Here is a 12,038-nt window from a genome sequence, read left to right on the forward strand (position 1 = left end):
GTTATCACGCCAATAAGCGGCTTTATTTCTACTATAGTGTGGGTTTTTTTCGCGTTTTAACGTGTATCAATTAACTATATTCTATCCTATTCACACTAATGAGCTGTACTAATGAGCATGAAGGTTGGTGCTGAATTCTTTTTTTTTTAAGTTGACGTTTTTTAGCAAACGCATCGAAAGAACATTCTGTATTATTATTTGTGGTTGTTTGATTGTAAATTTTCATATAAAAAATGCTTTGACATTTTACACATGTTACCCTTGTTGACAACGTGTCTACAATGATGCCACACACATCAAAACAAGATGCAACATACAAATGTGCAATCGAAAAATTACTTAGATCTGTATTTTGTTTGTTGTTATGTGAACACTATACTAATGTTAATATGTGGTTTGATAAGGTAACATTCAACTGTTGCGAAATATACATTTTTGTACAGTTTGAATTTATGTTATTGTTTATTGTTCCTTTTTTCTTTGTGGCCATTCTGCTAACTATGTACTCATAAGAAAACAAATAAAAATCAGTTACTAGTTGTTATTGAATGACATGAAATTGGATGTTATGTCACGTATGGAACTAAGCAAACGAAACAATTTGTCACTTTTAACGGGTAAGTCGCAATTACCAAGCTTAATTTAACAAACATTTTCAAGGCCAGAATACTGTTGGTTATATAACTCGCTCAATTAGTATTTTCCTCCCCGGGTAAGTCATCGATGCCATAGTCATTTCTTAGCCTTCCTTTTTGTAAAATATCAATATTATTTTTTAAAAGAAAGGAATAAAATCTTATGTAAAATGAATATGACATTTTGAGTAGCTATTCGGTACATCGGTGACACTCGTTTCACGGTCAGTTAAGTTTATCTTTAGAATTCAAACGAAACCAGTTTTAAAAAAAATGTTTTGAAAACAATGTCAAAAGCTGTGAAAGTTGGTCACATAAATATATCTTATAATGTCTACATGGTTTGGGTAAATCAAAACTGAGGCTGAAAAGGCAAAGACGTGGCTATCCATTTTAATCGACCAGTTTTATCGTTGCGTTTGCTACACCACGTTTAGCATGATTGACAAGGCGACGAAGACTTTCTCATGTGGTCAGTTAGAGTTCCTCCGTGGCATCGATCCTTAAAAAACAAAACAAAAAAGATTAATGTTAGATATTGCCAATAAAATATCAAAGTCGGAATCACAATTTACATATTTACTTGAATCATGGGTGCTCGTTTCTATTAATATTTTCGTAATTGTGTTTGATCTATTTCAAGTTGATGTTTTAGCTGCCTTTCAGTATCTACATCTATTTTGTTCATATCATCACTGTTGAGTCATTGAAGGACAAACATCTGAATTGTGCAATCTTATTTAAATGCTGTTTAATATCGTGTGTGCCTTTTGTACAATCCTACAATGTATACCATAGCCCGAAGTTGGTTCCGAGTTCCGAGTTCCGTTTAAGAAAAACTGAAATACTATGTATTAGCTTTATTAGTTTTGGTCCCAGTTCCGAGTTCCGTTTAAGAAAAACTGAAATACTATGTATTAGCTTTATTGGTTTTGGTCCCAGTTCCGAGTTCCGTTTAAGAAAAACTGATATACTATGTATTAGCTTTATTGGTTTTGGTCCCAGTTCCGAGTTCCGTTTAAGAGAAACGGAACTCGGAACAAACGGAACTAGGAACGAGTTCCGAGTTCCCTTTAAGAAAAACGGAGCTGCAATGTATTAGCTTTACGAGTTTTGGTCCCAGTTCTGACTTCCCTTGAAGAAAAACAGTTCCCAGTTCCGTTTAAGAAAATATTCTATGTACTTTATATAAATATGAGACCCGAATCTGAAGAAGAAAAACTACATGTGTCAAATGGATGCAAAGTCATTTATGAGTCACGTATGAATTTTACGGGACTGGGTCCTAGTTTTCAGTTCCGGTGAAGAAAATCAAAACTAGAAACCAGTTCCGAGTTCCGTTTAAGTAAACGGAACAACTATGTATAAGCTATATGTAAAACCAATTAAGCTAATACATAATATTTCAGTTTTTCTTAAACGGAACTCGGAACTCCGTTTATCTTAAACGGAACTCGGAACTGGTTCCTAGTTCCGTTTTACTTACACGGAACTCGGAACTAACTTCAGGCTCCCGATATGGGACTACTATATCTGCTTTATAAAGTTGGTATCTGGAACATACTTAGTGGCCTTTCCTTTAATGAGTTTCCCGGCATACTGAAGAAGAAATTAGCAAACAATCTGAGGACGAATACTCCTTTACCTGAGACAAGCGTATCAAATTTGAATATTATACTATCATGATACTTATTTAAATGAAAAACAATACTTATTTTGCATGGTATATGAAAATTCAAACAGCTTTTTGCATTTCCAGAACACCATCATTTGTTTGGTGATATATGTGATTCAACATCAAATTGGAAAAAAAAGAAACTAGTTCATAAATAGTACTGTCAAAGAAAATTTTGAAGGGTTTTTTATTTTATTTTTAAGGATAAAGGTTTTTGCATTATCCCCTGGTTTATAACGCTTTCTCCGTCTTGGTGTGATATCCACCTTTCAGGTGTAAAATTTGACAAATATAATTTATCTCAGTACTTTCCAATTAATAGACCACCGACATCACTTTTTTCATTATATTCTACAAATGTTTAAAAACTTAACGAATGTATTTTCGTTGTAATAATTTGATATATTATTTCCAAATTACATGAAATCGCCATAAAAACATTATATTAATCTGAATAAGATAAACTTGTGTTTATTGACATATCAAACATTGCTAAATCCTTAAATATAGTCACGCTAAATATTTTTATAGCATTATTGCATTACATTTGTATATTATGTGGAATTTGTTACTTGTTTTAAATACACAAACATGTTTAGAATTGCGACGTATGTTCTGTATCCTCCGATAATCTCATTAAATACAATGCGCGGCATGTTTTGTTTCATTGTTAGAGAGTAATAATCAAAAATATAATATGTATTGCTAAGTCAAAAATCTTTATATTGACCTATATATGCTAAAAAAAGGTTGACAATGACGTACATCACTAGTAGTAAGTATATGTATGAAAAACTACAATATATTTCCCATTTTTTCCTGTTAGATTTCCAAACAAACATGTGTCCAGCCAGAACATAATCATTTGACAAACAACAAAATGGTCGAAATTCATCAAAAATATAAAATTTACAATGCTTCCGCATATAGTTATATAATGCCAATGTTATAAAACAATCAAACAGAATATCATGTTTCAGCTGATAAACTTTTATGTACATCATTTACCACAAAATATTCCGTAAATGCTCTTTTTTTCTTAGCCATATTAAATCCCATTAGATTTATACCCTGTTTATAATATGGGTATGCATATATTCTACTTTAGTAATTACATATAAACTTATATTGACACCCTCCATATTCAGTTTTATATATTATATATACAGATATACAACAAAGTAATATACAAAACATTTATCTTGTATCATCATTAAGAAAGTAATAATAGAATAACATCAACTCACCAATGTCCAGGTGTAGTATCGGCAACTAAACTAGGTTTACTGGTGCCTTGGTTTTCTTGACATTTTTGCGGGAAAACTACGGGGTGCTCAGTAGGATAGAATAGTGTTTCTTATATAGATTTACTAATGCAATCACGTTATATACCCCGTTGGTGCCTCTCATAGACAGTAAGAAACTGACCCGCGCTAGCCACTGCAGCAGGATCAGCTGCAGGTGACCCATATAGATAACGTAATTCGCTAGGTGTGTATGTGAGGTGACTTCACACAGTCTACTCAACATAGTTTTCCAGCCCTATACACACGGTGTGTATCAGGGTGGTTCACAACGCTGTTATACAGTTTTCCCTTAAATATATTAAGTAGGGTTATAGTAGGCCACTAGATGTGTGTACACTGTGGACACCAAATTATGGTGTCCACAATGTAAAATGTGTCCACAACGTTGGTCTATACACCGCTTATGTGTCCACAACTCCGTAATTCTGAGAGCACACACACACACACACACACACACACATACATACATACATACATACACCGTATGATATTTGGAAACTTCAATCATGATCACCAGCTGTGAGTCAGTCTAGTTATGGTCTAGCGTGGAAATCCACACTTACCATTACTGACTCACAACCTGTAATCACACTTGATTGACCCATATCACACATACATAATTACATACATACCACACATGTACATACATACATACATACATACTTATATACATACACTTCATGATAGTTGGATAGGTCAATCATGATCACCAGCTGTGAGCCAGTCGTGTTATGGTCTAGCGTGGAAATCCACACTTACCATTACTGACTCACAACCTGTAATCGCACTTGATTGACCCATATCACACATACATACACAATACATGCACACATACATACATCATACAAATGTACCTACACAATTATACAATAAACATACGTGTTGAGTATATTCACCAAATATATCACAACTTTCAATCTCCTTTACTTTCGACACCGCTCTAATTTTCACACCAATTATAATCACTTGTGAATCCACACTTACCACTACTTGGAGGTATTCACAACATTACATAACGTATTACTACATAATAATATATAAATACACACAGTATATAAATAAATATATATTTAAATGGCATTATTACGTTAGTCTTTTATTATTATTATTATCATTAATGGCATTACTGTTTGTTTAGCTACGTTAGATTGATCGGTGAGAGTGTGTATGTGTGTTTTGGTTCTTTTATCGTGTTGTCGGAGTAGATAGTCTCGCTGGAGTAATTAGTAGTACCCAATATTTGTAAAGTAACTTCCGGTTGTGCTTACCGACATGTGGCTGTGTATTAAATTGGACATGAAGTAAGTTTTGAGTTAATTATCGTCATTGTACCGATACTATGTAATATAAACTTGCTCTAACTTATCAAATCTAGACTTGTATATTTCCTGGAGGTATATAAAGTATGTTAAATATTGTTCGCGAGTAGTCTAAAAATAGGTTTCAGGTTTCTACCATGGGTCTGTAATTTGCTGTGGATTATGTTTTTTAGGATATGAAAAGCAGAATTAGCAGACGTTTGTTTGTGTTGGTATTTTATTATATTTCGTACTTTCCATATTGTCCATTTGACACAGATAATTATTAAGTTTGTTATTCTGTGCATCTCACTTTCTTTATCGTTCAATTCACCGGTTATCATCTTTTCTTCATTTAGTAATATTCTGATATCGTGAATTTTGTCGATAATATTGCACTTAACGAGTTGGATTAGTTGTTTAGTGAACGTGCAGTGATAAAAAAGGTGGGTTAGTGTTTCTATTTCATTGTTGCATAGGTGACATTTTCCATCCGAACGGTTCATTAATTGTAGTTTATATTCTGTATATATAATCCTGTGCAAGCACTTCCATTGAAATTCTTTCATTTTTAGTGATATTGGTAATTGCTTTAGTTGTTTCCAAACTTGATCCCAAGAAATTTCTTGTTGTAAGTAAATTTCCCATTTCTCTTCTGCTTTTGGTTTAGTATATGGTTGCATGATTTTTTGTATTGCATATTCATTTAGTTTTTTAACTGGTTGGAACACATCTTTTTTATACTTACCAAAGCACAAGTTATCATCTAGTATATGTTCTGTATTACGTGACTGTAATAATGTATCTCGCTTTAGTTTTTCGATGAAAGTTCCTATTATTGCCTTTTTCACTTTTGAGTATTCAGCAATCCAGTTTTGTTTGTTAGTTAGTATAGCTAGTAACGAGTTAGAGTCTATAAATTTTGTGTTGACTTTGTTCCATATATCCTTTATTTTGTTAATACCACTCTGTGCGAAGGATTGTATCATAAGAGGCCTATTATTTACCTGTAGATGTATGTTGCCCCATAAATTTTGGTCGAGCACATCAGATGTGGTCTGTACTGGCATCTTTGCTTGCATTTTTGCCCAGGCTAGTATGGTAGTTTTGTAGAACTTTGAAAATGTGTTCACGTTTATTTCTTTAATGTCTGAGCATTTGCATATGAAGTATTTAGTATTATATTTATTGTCAAGCTGTTGTAGATAGAATCTACCTATCTGGTTCCAACTTTGTGGTTTGGAATGGATAATTCTATATATTGTTTTGATGTATATACTTTCTAGAAAAGTTTCTGTATTAATCATTCCCATTCCACCTTTCACAATATCATTACAACATACTCTTCTATCCAGTTGGTTATATTTCCCATCCCAAATATATTCCCATATAATTGTATTTATCTCTTTAGCATATTTTGATGGTATTCCTCTGGATTCAATTTCAAATCTAATTACTGAAAGGATTAACGATTTAATTATCAGTGTTTTCCCAGTTATAGTGAGGTTTCTGGTTTTCCAAACTTGCAAGCTATTTTTTATTTTAACTATTTTTTCGCGCCATATTTTATCATCATCAATTATTCTTCCATGGTAAACTCCTAAAGTTTTGACTGCAGTTTTTGACCATTTGATTTTTTTGAAAGAAGGTATTTTATTTTTCCATGCACCAAGGTGTATTGCTTCTGTCTTATCATAGTTAATTTTTGATCCTGATGCTTTTTCATAAATAGAGAGTATTTCGAAGGCTTTTATTATGGACTGTTCTGTTCTATTGAATAATTGAGTGTCATCAGCAAACATGTTAAGTTTAGTCTCAATTTGATTTATACCTGGCAATTTAATTCCTTTTATATTTTGATTTGCTCTTATAGCACAGGCTAGAGGTTCTGCCTGAATTATATACAGCATCGGGGCTATTGGGCAACCTTGACGCGCAGATCTTGAAATATTGAAATACGATGATGTAAATCCATTTGTTTGTATGCATGTTTTTGAATCTTTTAGAAGCATTTCTATCCAATCGCAGAAAACTTTACCAAAGTTGAATTCTTTCATAGTTTTTAATATCCACCCCCATTCAATTCTATCGAATGCTTTTTGTTGGTCAAGGAAGATAATACTCCCTTCTTGGTTTTCTGATTCACAATAATCAATGATATCTTGAATTTGGCGGTTGGCATCCATAATGTTCCTTCCAGGTACAAATCCTTTCTGGTCAGTATGGATTAATTTATCAAGTTTTGTTTTGAGTCTATTAGCTAATATTTTGGCTATAATTTTGTAGTCTGTATTGAGTAATGTCAGCGGCCTCCAATTTTTTATATCTTCCCTTTCCCCTTTTTTGAATAATAGTTTGATTGTACCCCTAGTTTGAGAGTCAGTAAGTTTGTTATTGTTTAAAATTGTATTTATAAGTTCTATTACTTCATTGTTAATTAGCCACCAATATTTTTTATAAAATTCTGCACTGATTCCATCTTCTCCAGGAGATTTATTGTTTTTTAACATCAATATTGCTTGTATTATTTCTTCAGTGGACACCGGCCTGTCCATATCATTTTTCTCTTCATCTGTTAGTCTATTTTCAATACAATGTGTTAATTGATTGGCACTGTCTTCATCCCACCCCTCAGTGTTAAAAAGTTTAGAGTAAAATTTAGTCTGTTCATTTAGTATATTCTTTATTCTTGTTTTATAATTACCATCCTCCCCTTTTATCTTAAACCACTGTTTATTTTCTGCATTTGACTTTTCAAGACTGTAGAAGTATTTTGTAGATTTTTCATCTTCTTCAAAGATTTGTGTTCTAGATCTGACCCTAGTTGCACTTGTTCGATTATCATACACCTGTTTAATTCTATTTTTTAGGGAATTTATTTTATCGTTGGTTATGGTACTATTGTCATTCTGTTCAGAGAGCTTTTCAAGTTCCTTTTCCATCAATTTGAGTTTATTATCTGTTATTTTAAATTTCCTTCCTATTTCCATTGCTAAACTTTTTATTTTTATTTTGGTTAATTCCCACCAGTCACAGATGCTATATTGGTCTTTTTCCATAATCCATTGTGCCCAGCATGCTTGAAGTGTGTTTTTGAATATGTCATCCTCAATAACTTTATTGTTCATTTTCCATGTACCAGGTCCCCTTTCTATTTCTTTTAATCTCAATCTTAATGTTAAACTATTGTGGTCGCTGTATGGGCAGTTTCTTATTTTGATTTCGTTTACCGAAGAGTTCATACTTATTGGTGTAAATACATAATCTATCCTCGATTTAGATCGTCCACGTTCAAACGAGTATTGTTTTGAGTCAAAGTTACGTTTTCGCCATATATCTTCAATTTCATATTTTGTCAAAAACGAGCAAAGTTCTGTATATCCAGTATCATATTTCTTTTGTATCGGGATTCGATCTTTAATACCATCCATTACACAATTGAAATCGCCCATAATGATGTTTCTAGTGTCATGATCATTAACCATATACGTGTTAAGTGATTTAAAGAATAATTTTCTTTCAGTTCCTTTGTTAGGAGAATAAATATTTACCAGGTTATATTTTGTGTTGTCAGATTTTATTATGCATGTTAGTAACCTACCTGTGTTGTCATATTTGTTTACTGAGATATCAATTGGTAGATTATTTTTCCATAGTATAGCTACCCCCCTTGAATCACTGGAGCCATTATTCCAAGTACTGCCACCCTTAGCTATATCTTTCCATTGGTTTTGCCATTTTTTTGTGTCATCTTTCGTGCAGTGTGTTTCTTGTAGACATATTATGTGGTATTTATCTTAACATACAATACAAAAGAAGGTTGTTGCTTTTTTATCACCTTGATTGCATTTTCCGGATCAAATGTCGAATATTGATTTACAGTGTAACATCACTTAAAAAAATTCCATTTGGTAAACCAACTTTTTTTTTTATTAAATCCTGGTCATACATTGAGTTCTTTTAACAGTTTATATTGTTATATAAGATACAATCTCTCCCGGACATCATGTCTGGTATGGTGTCAAGGCTAGAGGAAACTCAGGCTGACTTATACCAAGGTCATATAGAATATAGGTACAGACTTGCGACGGTCGATATCTGACACTTTTGAAATGATATGACTGTCCATTCCTATTACAGTATTATTACAACAGTTATAAGTCATTATTATACAAAAATATTTGAAAAAAAAAGATATTTTATTTCAAACTGGTACTATTACTTTATGTCTTTGATATTATAATGGAAGTATGTACAACTGTATAGAGTATAAGAAGTCAATATGTAAATGAACATAGATTAATCTAATTTTCATGTTTGAGTTAGGTAAATTCTTATCAAACATTCCATACACCAACTGCAGCTGGCCTTATGTATTTTTTTTAAGTTTGAACATTTAACTTGAACAACCATTGTACATTCATGACCTGTATCTGTTACATAAAATGTTTGGCAGGTCATTTCAGTTCAAAATGTATGAGTGACACATATTATGATAGATATTGACTGAATGGGAATAGAAAACGACGTAGTTCCAACAGGCCAGTTTTACAGGTAAATGGTACATAGGTTGCTGTGTCCAACCGCCCTGAGGCAAATTGTACCCCAGGCTCTATAATCTTATTTCCTGAACGAGAACAATGTGAACTAATTACAGGTATAAGGCTATAGGTTGGTTCTGGGAAATGGTGAATTTACATTTATTATACCATTTGGAATAACACTGATTTTTTTTTACTTTAATCTCTTTCTTTACAATTAATTTTTAAAGCAATGTCTTTTTATTTTTTTAATATAACAAGATAAGAACTACATCATTTCTTAATTTGATTTGCATTAATTTTTCTGAACTTATATATATCACTCAACAGTGTACCTCTACATACCGGAAACCTCCATAAACCGGCCAATACGTTTGGTCTCAATGACTTACGGTTTAGACAGGTTAAAATGTAATATGAAACAGCTTATTTTTAATTTCTAATTTCAGTATAGAATGACTTCATTTCAATAGTTGGTCTTCTTAAACCTGTAAACCAATTTGTTAATGGTTTTACAGCTTATCCTGACATTTCCACCTTAATTACACATGTATTTCGTTTATACATGTAATTTTGGTCTGATTAAGGCCTCTCAGATGGAGATCTACAATCTTTTCCTTCAAGTCAGGAGATAATCTTACTGTTCTGTCAATTGGCCTGAGGTTATAACACAGCCTGCGTTGCACAGTTTCATCATTTGTTTGAAGCCATAGAGTGACATAATTGACATACAGGTAGGTATTACTGTGAACCCAGGACAGTACCTGTAGCTGGCTTCTAAAACTCACCTGGCACAGTTCTCAGGTGTGTCAGGCCAGAGTCAGTCATCATGCATGACCAATAATAATAGCAGATTCAGATTCAGATTCAGATATGTTTATTAAAGTGTCACGTATTGATACATAAAATATACATAAAATACAAGCATAATTTCATTAAAAACGTTAAAATGCATCAACACCCAGCCATTTTTGGCTTATGAGACACTACTACAGTAAAATCTTGAGAGTCAATTAATATTAAGATTTATTGATAAAAAGTTTTGTCTTCTTTGGTACATATCAAACAATAACCTGGCGACGTCTTTTTGCAAATTATCTTCTTTCATAAGAAATATTAATTTATCTTTGCTGTTTAAAGCATTAAAATTATGTAAATTAGCTTCTGCTTTATTAAAAACTAAAAGTCTCAAGTCAGAGTAAAAACCGCAATCAATAAAAAAGTGAGTTTCATCCTCAACATGATTTGATGTACAATATATACATTTCCTTTCTTGTAAAGGAATTATTGGCCTGGCGTATCTACCCGTTTCTATAGCTAATGGCAGAGAACCACTTCTAAAATTAGATAACATTCTTCTGTGTGATCTATTTCTAATATTTTTAACATAAAAACTTGTACTAATTTCATTTTTATATAGGCGGTAGGTACGCAACTTATTACCATTTACACGGTTACTATCATTAAAAAGATAATTTCTCCAATCTATCTGGTCTCGATTATCCAATAGCCGCTTAATAGCAATTAAACAGATACTGTCATTCGATCATTACAGGTAGTCCAGAACTACATACCTGTGTGTACATTATGTCAGAACATTAATTTAACCAGGTAATGCTCGTAAATATGTACAGTTGTAAATGTATATTTTTCTAATGATACATTTAAATATATATCCTATATAAACTAAAATAATTATGTTTATTTTATAATTACTTGCCTGAACTGAGTACATATCGGTAGAAAATGTTTTATTAAAAAAACACATAATTCATTAAATACTGTAAACTTCCTTTACAGTCATGATATATGTACAGTTACTGTAATAAATATTCTAATTGAAATAATTTCTAATTCTTTAATAAAATGAAATACGATTTGCTTACTTCTTAATAAAATATGAAATAATGAGTAATTAACTTTCATAGAAACCTGATTATAGCATAAATTGTATAACTGTTTTTATGGATCTAAATAAATATAAATTTAACATGTAGGCATTATTACCATGTATTAACAATAAAAGAAATATTCCTAGTAGACTAAATAAATGTTAATAGTAATATTAACAGAACAAAAGTAATTCGTAAAAATTTATCTATTTATACTCCAGGTAGATCGGAGTCCACTTGGAGTGCACTCCCAAGTTTACCTGGAGTCCAAACGGAGTCCACTCGGAGTGCACTTGGGTGCACTTGGGTGTAACCTTTAGTCTACACTCAACTGTACGTATATAAGGCTGATACAAATTTCAACGTTGATTTATCACTGAAAATAAAGCTCTCTTCTGCAATTTTCTTTCGAGTTTTAAAGCATAACATGATAATTTAACACAAGTCCTGAATTATTCAAATTGTCCACTACCTCTGTTTTGTCATTTTTATAAAACCAAATTTCAACTTATCATATCCGCCTCCAATTTCTAGATACATTTTTTGTTTTATCAACATCAGCGTCACATTGAAAGTGTCACCAATGGCGTTTATGAATTCCAGTGTATTTTGTTGTTGTTTTTTTCAAATAAACACACGGCCATTTTTCATACCAAGTAGAAAACTTTATTATTTTTGAACTGTGCCTAA

At 32.1% G+C, this 12,038-nt stretch overlaps 1 long non-coding RNA gene across 1 annotated transcript; it reads right to left on the reverse strand.

Moving 5' to 3' along the window:
* Nucleotides 1–1,012: 1,012 nt before the first annotated feature.
* On the reverse strand, nt 1,013–3,832 carry LOC117320044. The gene is made up of 2 exons (XR_004530912.1): nt 3,558–3,832; nt 1,013–1,137 (listed from the first exon to the last, which is right to left on the reverse strand). It is a non-coding gene; the product is annotated as an uncharacterized LOC117320044 (long non-coding RNA).
* Between the last annotated feature and the right edge of the window lie 8,206 nt (nt 3,833–12,038).

Source organism: Pecten maximus, unplaced genomic scaffold (assembly GCF_902652985.1).
Source record: "Pecten maximus unplaced genomic scaffold, xPecMax1.1, whole genome shotgun sequence".
NCBI lineage: Eukaryota > Metazoa > Mollusca > Bivalvia > Pectinida > Pectinidae > Pecten > Pecten maximus.